General features: G+C 39.6%; 1 long non-coding RNA gene across 1 annotated transcript; it reads right to left on the bottom strand.

The window, feature by feature from the left end:
* Positions 1-1,439: 1,439 nt before the first annotated feature.
* On the bottom strand, positions 1,440-11,475 carry LOC139695750 (uncharacterized). The gene is made up of 3 exons (XR_011702386.1): positions 11,375-11,475; positions 7,853-8,073; positions 1,440-1,526 (listed from the first exon to the last, which is right to left on the bottom strand). It is a non-coding gene; the product is annotated as an uncharacterized lncRNA (long non-coding RNA).
* Between the last annotated feature and the right edge of the window lie 1,696 nt (positions 11,476-13,171).

The raw sequence follows: 13,171 nt of genomic DNA, 5'->3' as shown, positions 1-13,171 counted from the left end.
TCATAAATTGTCCACGAAATTGTATTTCATGGTTATGCCAAATTTTTGATCTAGGTATAACTTTTCCCCGAATAATAGTGTTAATTTTTCCTGAATCCTTCACTGATAGAAAGCGGACACCGCCTTAGGCATTTTATTCTCGGATTTCATTTGGCATGAGCAAAGAGAGGAGCATGCCCGCTGTTTCCACCTAGGGCTTCATCGTTCTCAGGATCCACGGTAGAAATCTCTCCACGCCCTCAAAGATGGACGGGGGGTCCTCCTGGCAGTACGGCAACTTGGAAGTCAGCAAGCCCAACTGGATGTATTTCCTGGCCATTCTTAGCGCGTGGCTCCCGCGGTTTCCCTTGGGTACTATCTTCATTCTCGTAGGAGTGACCAGGGGTCCCCCGACGTCGGCGTGGCAGAGGGCACGACCGTCTCGTCCGCCTGCACACAGCTGACCTTCGGTGACCGCGTCACCTATTGCTTCCTGGCAGTCGTCCGGGTTCGCTCTGAGCGCGAATCCCTCCCTCGGGACCACTTGAAAAAAATGTACAGGAGCAGAAGTGTGGAATGAGGGAGGTTGTTTAAGGGTGTGCAAACGAGCAATTAATATCGCACCAGCGATAATGAAAACCAACGGCTTCAGAGTGCGATCGCCACTGATTGGTTAAAAATGAATATCAGTCTTACAAATCGATTGAAATGTCATATTTTGGGCGATGTTGCGATTGAATGGACCCTATTGGAAATTGCGATTGAATGCAAATCTATTGACCGGAACTTAAAAATACTCATAGCTATTTGAGAGAGAACGGGGACTGGTTAATTACGTTAAAGTTATGAACAGTTAAAAATATAACATACACAAGGAGACACGAATCAGATAAAGAAGAAAAACTGTATCAGGGTGATGATTTAACTATAATTAAATTCATATAAAAGATTTATAATAAGTTTTATGCTACTGCTACCGATTGTTTGCTCGTTAATTTGCCGCTTGAGTAAATTTCGTAACAATTTCAAACAAAATTTTTATAAAATATTGATTGCCTTTGAACTATTGGTCCCAATTTCCTTTTTTTTCCAATTGATAGATCGATATGTTTTACACACAAAAGAGGTCATGACAATGGAAATATCATAGGATTAGGTAAACAATATCGGTTAATACATGATACGCTTTAAATATATACTAAAAAAATAATATGGGTTGGAAGCATTGGAAGTTGTGTTACAAAGTCTCACGAAGAAGGTATAATACAAAATCGAGGTACCTTTTCGTTTGACAATTGGCGTGCGATATTTGAACAATTGGTAACTTAAGATGGTTTGCTTTATTAGAGCATTCAATTAGGACATAATAATCAACTCTAATGCTATCAGAAAGGTGCAAGGAATAGAAAAGTTAAATGTACGGCCAAGAAGCCAGGAATAAATGGCATTACCGTTTTCACCCCATCCAGCCGATATGAGATCGGCATTCCCGTTATTCCAGTTTAACGCCATGTCCCCCACCGGTAAGCAAACTGGACTAATAAGAGCTGAAACACGTGAAAAGTAAACGAGAGAATCAATTCAGATCAAAGGTTAGCACGCTCGTCATGACGACATATAACTCAATACCATAATTAAACATGTAGAAACATATATAAATTGCATGAAATTATATTTGAACCACAACTACGCAGTAACTGAGCATTTACAACAACTAAGAGCTTTTATATATTTTTTAAACATGACACTAAATGTTTTTAGTGTTCTCATGACATTTACGTATCACCCTTTTCCTCCTATTAGGTATCCTCACATCAATCATATTTCAGTCGGCTTCGCAGGTTGTTCACACCCCCGTCTTGCGTGGGCCTTTTCCTACAGTGGGTTTTCTTCGCTATGGATTTCAATCCACAATCTCTACTCCTTTCCCACAAATGCATACATATATCTTTTCACACTCTACCCATTTCTTTCTTCTAGTGGAACCATGCCATTTTATTTCATTATTTTATCTTGCATTTTCCTTGAAAGTGTTGTCAACATTTCTACGCTGTTAATTATAATAATTTTTGACTAGTTTATGTATGTAAACAATGAGGGGTAATTGGAAGAAGGAAATATCTAATCTCAAAGCTTACCTCAATGAAGAAGTTTTATTATTATACAGGCAACTCAAAAGTGAAAGCAATGCTCATTGTCTTTTTCGACGGTAAAGAAGTGGTCCATAAGGAGTTTATTCCTCAAGGACGGACAATTAACGCTGCATACTACGTGGATGTGCTGGGAAGACTCCGTAAATGGGTCATCAGGACGAGAAAAAGGTATCTCCGGTACCTGGCCACTCCATCACGACAACATGTCTTGCCACAACTCACTACGAGTCCGCGAGTTCCTGGCCAAACACCAGGGGCCAACGCGGCCCCACACCCCCTATAGTCCTGACGCCGCCCCAGCAGACTTCTTTTTGTTCCCTCGGATTAAGCCAGCCCTGAAAGAACCGTTTTTCGTCCATAGAAGTGATCCAATCAGCCGTGACGAATACCTAGCAAAAGATCCCCGAAGACGCCTTTCAGGGTGCGTACCGATCACGGCAGAGTCGCGGAAAAAATGTGTAGAGGCCCAAGCACAGTACTTTGAAGAATTGTAAATGTTTGTGCAAATCTTGAATTAATCACTTTAATATAATTAAAGCATTATTTTTGGAACGCACCCTGTATCCCTTCGTAACGTTTTGCCTTTCTTGAAAAGCGGAAATTACATAGGTAAATAGTGCAATTTGTTCACTTGATTTGACTTGAATGAAAATTCATTTGGAAATACATCCAGACTAACCTAGAAGTTCTTCTCATCCCTTTAGTTTGGGAGCTGTCCTGTATTAAAAGGTCAAACTTCGAACGGAAGTTCGCTCACGCTGTCTAGCCCGGTACTGCCACCTGGTTTTGGTACACATCTGATGTCTGGATGTCATGGTCTGGATAATTGCGAGGAAGACCCTGGAGTCCATTTCTCTTACTCAACAGGAAGCATACCAATTCATTTTGTAGGGGGATCTGGATGGTGCCGAGGCTAAAGTAGTGGTTTCCCAACCAGAAGGCCCGGGGTTCGCACCCCGGCGGCGGTAGATATTTGCCAGTAGCATCCCGATTCATACTTGAGGAGGGCATTTTGGGTGAGTACACCGTCCGTCGGATGGGACGTTAAGCTGCGGACCCCTTGGCGCCTTTCGTTAAGAGTAGACCAATACCGACGTTGAGCTTCTCTCCACCCTTTATCTTTTCCTCACAAATTACCTCAGCTTTCGGTCGCTTCCCATAAAAACTACTGCTACAGCGAATTAATTATCGATCCAGGCAAATTTCGATATTTTGTTTAAGTAGCCGCCGTTATAGTCACCATTCGAGTGAATTCGACTATTTAATTCAAATCATTGCAGTACTTTTCGATTTATTTTTTAATGGTTTCAAAATGTCTGTTGTTCCAAAAATGTTGAATTTTATTTTTTTACGTATGCAGACTAATTTATCCTTCCCGTTTGAGATATAAAATTCGATTAAATTAAACATATTCGATTGCGTGCCAAACTTCTATGCGAGACTGGATATTATTTCATAAATATCTCACTTCGATGTCGATAGGCTACGATATCACAGAGACCTGTGTGACCCCACCCAGGATACGCATACATCGTCTGTAACATCAATCAAATATTTAACCTGGCACAACGCAAATAATTCTCGCCTAACTTATAAAAATATTCGTGACCCCCAGCTAGAACTTAGGGGGAATTCATTGCGGAACAGACCGACAGACCGAGCCAAGGAATCCATTTTTCCTAGCGTAATTTTGGGCCAAATAAATGGAAAACAATTTATTTTTAAGTAATCTACCGGTTAAGGTAGGTTTTTGAATGGACACAGCTACTAAATAAATATTTTGCGACTCCTAACAAAATACAAAATCCAGTATCCTACTCTAAATCAGGTCCCTCTTCATCTCCGAGTACTTTCTTCCTCCCTTCATCCCATCCAACATCCCTATCCTGTCCCTTCCCTTTCCTCGTTTGCCTAACCTTCGCCCCTCTATTACAGTCTTTAACATTCCACTACCGAGCAATGCGCCCCTCATTCATTTTTCCTGCCTCCATAGGATTTCTCCCAACTAACTCCTCTCTTCGCCCACCATACCAATTACTTTCTTATTTGTTTTCTTCTCTGTCTATTTCACCTTCTCCATTCTTCTCCACATCCACATTTCAAAAGCCTCCAGTCAACGTCTATCCTTCTGCTTAAATGATCATGTTTCCGCGCCGTACATAGCTACGCTCCATTTCTATGTTTTCACGAGTCTTTTCTTAATATCCTTACTCAACATCCCTGTCATCAACTCCCTCATTCCAGTTCTTCTCCTTACATCCCTACCACTTTGACTGTGTTGGTCCAAAATACTTCCGAGATACGTAAACTGTTCTACCGGCTCTGGTTTTTGCCATCCTATTTTAATGTTTAGGTTAGCCTTTTTCTTTCTAGAAAATCGCATAACCTTTGTTGAATTAATATTGATTCTCATCCTATATCTGTCGCATTGAATTTCCAATTCACTAACAAATGCTTGCAACCCCTTGGCTGACTGACAAACTAAAGCTTGGTCATCAGCAAACCTAACCCATTTTACGAATTCCCCTCCGACTATCATTCCTACCTCCAGTTCTTCCCATCCCTCTTTCATCATTTCCTCTGCATACAGGTGGAACAGCAACGGTGATAATGGGCAATCCTGCCTTACGCCTCTTCCTAACACTGTCCATTCGGATTCCCCGGTTGCCTTTGCCTAGCGCAATTCTTCTCCTTACGTCCCTACTATTTTTAAAACTGCCCAACCGGACTCCTCGTTCCCCACTCGCACGTGAGCAGTCTGATACATGTTCAGATTGCGGATTAGCCTCCTGTCCCTCCAATCTATTCCTATTTTCTTCAATATACACATTGGTTTCTCCCAATTCACTCTATCAAACGCTTTTTCGAAATCTACGAAACAGGGAAATACCTCCTGGCTGTCTTCTACGAGGGTCATCCGGAAAGTAGTACCCGTTCGTGAAATAAAGACACAAAAGTAAATATTAACAAACATAAAAAATTTTATTTGAAAGAGGATACTTTAAACTACTTCTCAACATAATCTCCAAGCAAATTAAGGCATTTGTCATAACGTGTGACAAGTTTCTGTATTCCTGCTGCATAGTCCTTCGCCGCCAGCTCATTGAGATACGCGAGGGACCCATCTTGCACAAATTTTTGCATAATGCAGATGGTGTTTAACAATTTCATGAACAATTGTTCGAGAAACATTGGGAAAATGCTCACAGATGTCATCAATTGTGACGCGCCGATCGTTCCTCACGAATTCGTCAACTGAGCTCACCAGTTGGTCTGTAATGACAGACGGTCTCCCCGAACGCTCATCGTCGTGTGTGTTCCCCCTCCCCATGTTGAAGTTGCGACACCACCGCCGAACAGACGACTCGTCCATTACATTGTCTCCATACACCTCCTTTAATTGGCGATGAATATCACATGGGCGAACGTTTCTTGCATTGAGGAATTTAATCACTGCCCTCACTTCACAACTGGCGGCGTTCTCAATTTTTTTAAACATTGTAAACAATCACAGAAACAACACAGGCAATGCTAGCGTCACGCAACTTGGCTCAGAGAAGGCAGACAAGCCACTGAAGCTATCTGACCTCGTCCAGCGGCTACTCGCGTCGTCAGCACTTCATGCGGCACGAACGGGTACTACTTTCCGGATGACCCTCGTATATTCCCCTCGATTAATAATCTCATTACTGCAATGGCATCACGCGTACCTCTCCCCTTCGTAAACCTAAACTGGTCATCCCCTGAGTAATCATTTGCCCTACTCTCTATCCTTTTGTTTATGATCTTGAGAATAACTTTAGCTGTGTGGGAAATCAAACTTATTGTTCTGTAGTCCTCATATGATGTAACCTTTACGTTTGTCAGAATAGAAACTGATCTCACAAAGTCTTCCGGCCTGATTCCTTCCTCGAATCAGTCCATATAGACTCTTCCTCCCACATTTTCCTAAACATTTCAGTAGTTCCGCAGGAATGTTATCCACTCCCGCGGCCTTATTTGATGCCATCTCCCTTAATGCCCTTTCTATCTCATCCTCCAGTATGCCTGGACCTCAGCTATATTCCTCTACGTCATGTTCCTTTTCTATGTCTAACATAGTTGGCTTAAGTTCTTCACAGTAGAGTTCTCCTATATTTTCTTCCTATATTCTTTTTCAATGTCTAACTTTGTTGGTCAAAGTTCTTTACTATACAGTTCTTCAATATATTTCTTCCATCTCTTTTGGATCTTTTCCGTGTCAACTATTATCTCACCCACCTTATCTCTAACTTTTATCATAGATTTTCCTTTCTTACTTCCCGATAAAGATTCAACTTTGCTGTAGAGCGCACAAATTTCACGCTTCCACTGCAAACTTTCCATATCCTCACACTGCGTCTTCCACCATGCTTCTTTTGCTTTATTTGTTGCCCGCCTTAATTTATTGTTTAACTCTGAAAAAATAATAAGACATTAAAAACATTTCTTGAAAATAAGAGTTCATCTGTTAACAATGACTTGAATAGGAGAACTACAAAAAATGTTGCTTCAGTTTTACTTAAAATCCCAAAAAAATCATAAATAATGGGATAAATGACGCTTCAATATTAATCACTTGCATAGTATAGGCATGTATGAATCAAATATACGGAAAGTATTAATGACATTTTCATATTTCTTTTTTCTTGCGTACCTGCATTTAAAGGTCGTTTTCCTTGAGATCCGTGAACGGTAATGGACCAAAAATATTAATAAAGCATCTAATTATGGAGTATCGCCTTGGTTTTTTTTATTTTTCTCAAATTTTCAGTGATACCATCGCTTGGCATAATTGAACGAATTAACCCAATGCGGCGTCCTCTTAAAATAGTTCCTGATTCAGTTCAATCTCCTGTTGTCTACATCCTATTTGATTGAATAAATCTCATTCATCATTATTGCTCAATAAAATTCCCTGAAAATCAACTGCAAGAAGCTACTATATATCTATAGTATCATTAATAACTGTAGGGGGGATAGTTATTATGCACGAGAATGTATAAAAATTGCAAAGATATGAGGTACATTTATAGGTGCATGTGTATGTTAGTTGGTAGCTCGAGTGTTTGCATGTGTGTGGGGTGTAAGTGTTTTTGCATGAATGTATGCCATTTTTTTGTTGACTGTTACATCTGGGGCTTTTGCATACGGTTTTTTTAATTACAGGTGGTTCCCTAACATCCCCCGCCACAAGCCCTTGTGGCGGCTTGCGGGGTATTAAGTAGATGTAGATGTATTAGAAAGAAGACACAGAAAGGTAAGTCTTGAGTCATAACAGATCGGTTTCCAACAAAGTAGAAAGAAAATTACAGTGAAATATTCCCTGGTAGGCAATGGAAGGTAATGGAGAAATACAGGGGCCTAATTAACTGGGATAATGGGGAAATGCTATAATTGTGTGAAATGGTGATTGATAGATCTCGAGATGGAGAAGATATTTATTACGAAAAACACATGCATTATTTTGATACGTTCATATTCTCATTACTCGTGCATTCTTCGCGCCAAAACCCTCCCCAATTCATAATGCAAGTTTTGAACTCATGCAACAATCCATATTATCATCACACGTGCTATTTTTTCTTCATCCTAGGAGTGACCTTTAAGGTTGCACCTAAGAAGGTGCACACGTAATCGAAATGAATCCGATTCCGTTGTTTTCCTTGGCTCATCTTGGCTTGACTCGACAACATACTCACGCGTAAAAGTAACCTTTTCCTCCAGGCGAATCAATCCGACGTTGTTTTCGCCACTGGTAGTGTTATAATCAGGGTTCGCATGTGCAGAGGACACTCGGTAATCAACAGGTGGCTCGCCGTAACACGCTTCAATGGCCACCAGGTCATTCAAGCCCTGATCCACGTCCGTGCAGTCCGAATCGTCGAAGTCCGTGTTGAACTCGCCGAGCCGGACGTATGTCCTGCGCGTTGAAAATGACGAGCGAATAATTCGGTAGGCATTCGGAAGAAATAAGTTGCCTAAAGATGAGCTCCAAAGATCATATAATTCATTAAAAGTATCTATGTGAGAGTCACCTCGGGGGCTTGTAACATAAGAGTGTTGGGTGAAATCTGAGAAATAAGTCTTTTAACGAGTAAAATTGTATTAATGTGACATTTTCCCTCTCTATTTATGTCACTGCTGTGGACCTTTCGAGGAAAGAACGATTTATTGAAATACAATATATGTACTTTTCATTACATATGTATATTTATTCAAGGTATATATATTTTAGGCAGTATGGATTTCTAATTTTATTACCATTGGCCGACTTTCCAATGTAATGAAGTAATTGGATAATTGTTTCCATATCTTAGTTTGATTCGTACTCTCGGAATCTTTTAAAACTCTAATCAAAATATACGAGTAAGTCGTGGAGGCTCATTAAAATCACATTCCAGGCTAATCAGTAAACTTGTTAAACTTTGTGTATTTAATGGCCGTTTTTCACGTACGAGAAGATATACCCCTTAATTCAACTAAATTTTGAAAAATGTGTTTTCTGAGATGGTCCCAAAAGTTACAACAAAATTATTTTATGGTGTACCTATGAAAAAATCATGTTTTCATTAATAATGAATTGATTTGTTTTTTTAATCAAGCCTTTCTTAAAGTCTAGCTTCTTAATAAAGCCAGCGTGTATTCTGTTGAGGGCAAGTAATTTAGTATATATATGAGGAGCTTCCAAGATCATTTCATTTTTTGAGAATTTGTTTAAAACAATTATTTTTCAAACTCAATTAGCTAAATTTTTATGCACGCAAACGAGGCTTTTTAGGTGGTTTAATGAAGAAGTTCCGTTATAATTGTTTAGTGTTGTACGTGAATTCATTCTCAATTTATACCCACTGATATCGATTTCATTGAGTCTAAATAAGGTCACGGATTGAATTAAAATACGGTGATTTTATTGTTTGGACAGCATTTGTGATGTTCCAATGTCATCTATCCAACATCACTTGCATGCAAAAATATGTTTATGCGTGTATGCTGAAGCCACGCAATGCACACTACACGTTTCGACCTGGAAAATATTTATTCCGACTTATTCTAGTGGCGACGTCTCATCAAAAGGGTAGTCACTTTCCATACCAAGAGAATGTGCATTCCACTCTTTCCGCTGGTATTAGTGGCCATCAATCCTTGGTGTAGTTCGATTTAAATCATTACAAGACTATTTTTATTTTACCACATTAATGTATGTCAATATTTGCATCATGAATATCTCATTCCATGCATATTAACAATACCTTTCTCTCTAGCAATTTCCTTTGATATTCAATCTTGATTCAAGATGATCATCCGCTCTCCTTTTCACTACTTCGGAGAGGAACCTTTTCATCTACTGAAAATAGGCCTGATTCCGCACGTAGCTAAAATGGTGATCAGGATCAACAACAAGGAAGTGGAGGAACGGAAAATTATTACTAAGGGGATTGGCAGTTTTTATTCAGGAAGGGGAGAGGTATGCATGATACCATAGCAGTAATGATGTCACAACATAGAGGAACATAGAGTAAAACTAGGATGTATTTGCATATTTCGCAGATTTTGAGAAGGCACTCGACATAGTAAATTGAGTAGAATAAATAATAATTATGTGTTAAGGAAGATAGTAATAGACCGGGAACTTATCTGCAGCCTGTTCATCTTCCAGAGTGTTCAGGTGGAGGCGGGGGTTGGAGGCTCGGGATGGGCAGTGTTTGGAAGAGAGGTAAGACAAGGTTGCCCAATATCACTAACATGAATTTCAACACATGTGTGGAGGAAGCGATAAAAAGTTATGGAAAACTAGAAATAGGAATAAGAGTCGTTGGCAAATTCATAAAATCAATCATGTGGGAATGATCAAGCGGGCGATCAAATTTAGTTTGCCAGTAATCCAAGGGGTTGCCAGCGTTGATGTGTGCATTTGGAAAGTCAGTGAGATAGGTATGGGACGAGAGACAATGTGAAAAAAAAACAAAAAATATGCCATTTTTAAGAAGAAGGAAAGCTAAGTCAAAAATTAAAATAGGAGTTCATAAACTAGAGAAGGTGGAAGAGTTTACCCACCTAGAAAGAGATTTGATCAAAATGGTTAAAGCAGTAGGGATATAAGAAGGAGAATCACTCTAGAAAAAGATACTACAAAGAGGAGGGAATTGGTGAACAAGAATGTTGAGTAAAAATGTTGAGAAAAGGCTCATTAAACTTCGTAATGGAGCGTGGTTTTGTACAGTGCGGAAACATGGTCGTTATAGCAAGACGAAGGGTGTAGATTGGAGCCTTTTGAAATGTGGGTGTGGAGGAGGGTGGAAAGGATGAGGTGGAGAGAAAGAAAAAGAAACGAGAAGGTGCTAGGTAAGGTGAGAGGGGAGGAGAGGGAATTGTTGGGAGAAATCATGAGGAGGCAGAGAAATGGATGCAGAGCATTTTGATGGGCAATGGGAAGTTAAGGATTGTACCTGTAGTAGAGGGGAGAATGTTAGGCGAAGGAGAAAGAATAGGATAGGCTTGATGAACGGTATTAAGGGAAGTAGGAAGCACGTAAAATAAGGAGTTGAGGGAGGGTTTAGCGTAGTCTTGATTATTATTTAGGTGCATGCACATAACTTTAGTTTTCTCCCTCTCTGCAGGCTAACAAAATTTGCCTGAAAAGGCACTCAAAGATATATTTGCCATCAAAAAATCATCCACATATATTCGCGTAACAAACAGAATCTAAGGGAGAATAATTCGTAATTGCAATAGTTGTTTCATTTTATAAACACTGAATATTTATGAGATTCATTACTAAGAGTGATTTCAATATTGAATACTAATATCTTTGCATAGCTCCCATATGCTCATTGAATCATAAATTTTAGATGACATCTTATCCTTTTTCTTGAATTTATTCACTTTTTAATACTTTTCTTTGTCAAAACATTAAACAGATAATACAATTTCGCTCATTTTAAGTTATCTGATATTTTACGCATCGATATCATTATATGCATTAATAAATAAATAAATATATATATATTTAATATATATATATATATATATTTATATTTAATAAATAAATAAATATATATATATATATATATATATATATATATATATATATATATATATATATATATATATATATATATATATATCTGTACCACTCCTTGGGGGTATATACTGAGATCAACAAATAAGAAAATATTGGGCTTTATTGCATTTGTCAATGCGTAAAAGTTACCATAACTTACAATTTATATTCTGGAATTTCCAGACAGCTTGCTGCCGTCAGAATGTATCTATCGTTGATCAGTGATCCTCCACAGATACTGTACATAGAGTCATCTCTGGCTGAAAGAAACAGTTAAAATATTTAAAGAGTTCCCAGGTTTCCCAATTTAGATACATTTAATATAACTATGCGCTACCACTACAACAAGCAGAAACGCTTTTCATCTTCTTAAGCCCAACTCAGTTATACAGGTATACGGTCGTATTAATATTTTACTAAATATCTAGGGGATCGAGATGGTGCGGGGGCTAACGTACTGGCTTCCCACCCAGAGGGCGCGGGTTCAAATCCCGGCGGTGTTGAATATTTTTCAGAGGTATCTCGATCCCTACTTGAGGTGCTTTGTGGAGGGCACTTTGGGTGAGTACGCCGTCCGTCGGATGGGACGTTAAACTGCGGACCCCTTGGCGCCTTTCGTAAAGAGTAGGCTAATGCCGACGCCGGGTTTCTCTCCACCCTTCATCCTTTCCTGCCCATCCCCTATGGCGCAAATGACCTCAGCTGTCGGTCGCCTCCCCTAAAAACTACTACTACTAAATATCTACTCATCCGTTCCGAGTCTGAGAATTAAAAAGGATCACCCTCCAAAGATATATCTTTCATTTATTAAATATTTAAATATTTTTTAGTTATGGAGGGAAAAATAGCAAAATTAAATTAATTTTTTTAGAAAGTCTACTATGAGTACTACGGCCCAATCGGCCGTGTGTCGTGCCCGGCAGCGGGGGAGGCAAGGCTTCCGCGGTCGTCATCCCACGAAACCCTTGCAAGGGAAAACCGGCAGCACAAACGCAGGACAGAAGACGCAGGAGAAGAAGACCAAATTAGTTAGACTAGGAACGTGGAATGTTAGGACAATGATGAGGACAGGGAAATTGGAGAATGTTAGGCGAGAGATGGAAAGGGGAAATATAGATATTTTAGGTCTATGCGAGGTGAGATGAAAGGATAGTGGGGATTACTGGAGTGATCAGTATAGAATAATATACAGCGGCGGGGATGAGAGCCAACGAGGGGTTGCCACAGTATTTAATGAAGAGGTAGGAAGAAGCGTAGTCAACATAGAGCAGGTAACGGATAGAATACTACTAGTAGAGATAAAAGCAGAACCGACGAACTTGGTTATTATTCAGGTATACATGCCACCGAGCAACCATAAGGAAGAAGAGGTCGATAGGATATACGATCAGTTAGAGGACATAATCGCGTGTGTTCCTGCAGGGAAACATTTGATAGTGATGGGGGATGGGAATGCGACGGTAGGCGAAGGAAGAGATAGTGGCGAGGTCGGGGACTACGGATTAGGCACGAGGAATGACCGCGGGGAGAAAGCAGTTCGATTCTGCAATGGGGTATTGACCGGCAGCGGGATGTTGAAGACTGTAATTGAGGGGAGAATGTTAGGCAAACGAGGAAAGGGAAGGAACAGGATAGGGATGTTGGACGGGATGAAGGGAGGAAGAAAGTACTCAGATAGTGTTTTGCTAGGGGTCACAAATTATTTAATTAGTAACTATGTCCATCCAAAAACCTACCTTAACCGGTAGATTACCAAATAATAATAATAAATATGAATATTTCCAAAATAGTTTCAAATTTTTAATTAGCGTTGAACGTTGATATCAACCTCATCCCTTCGTGGCCTTAAAACATATTTGTGTGTCAGCAGATATCTGACTCAAACTCTTGGTCTTACGGAGGGCTAATTTTCCACCCAGCTCACTCTTAATTACAAATTTCAGGATTTGCATAGCTA

This window comes from Hetaerina americana, unplaced genomic scaffold, assembly GCF_022747635.1.
Source record: "Hetaerina americana unplaced genomic scaffold, ioHetAmer1.1.p SCAF_63, whole genome shotgun sequence".
NCBI classification, from domain to species: Eukaryota; Metazoa; Arthropoda; class Insecta; order Odonata; family Calopterygidae; genus Hetaerina; species Hetaerina americana.
Note: the sequence above shows the minus strand (reverse complement) of the source record. Positions and strands in the feature narration are given on the sequence as shown.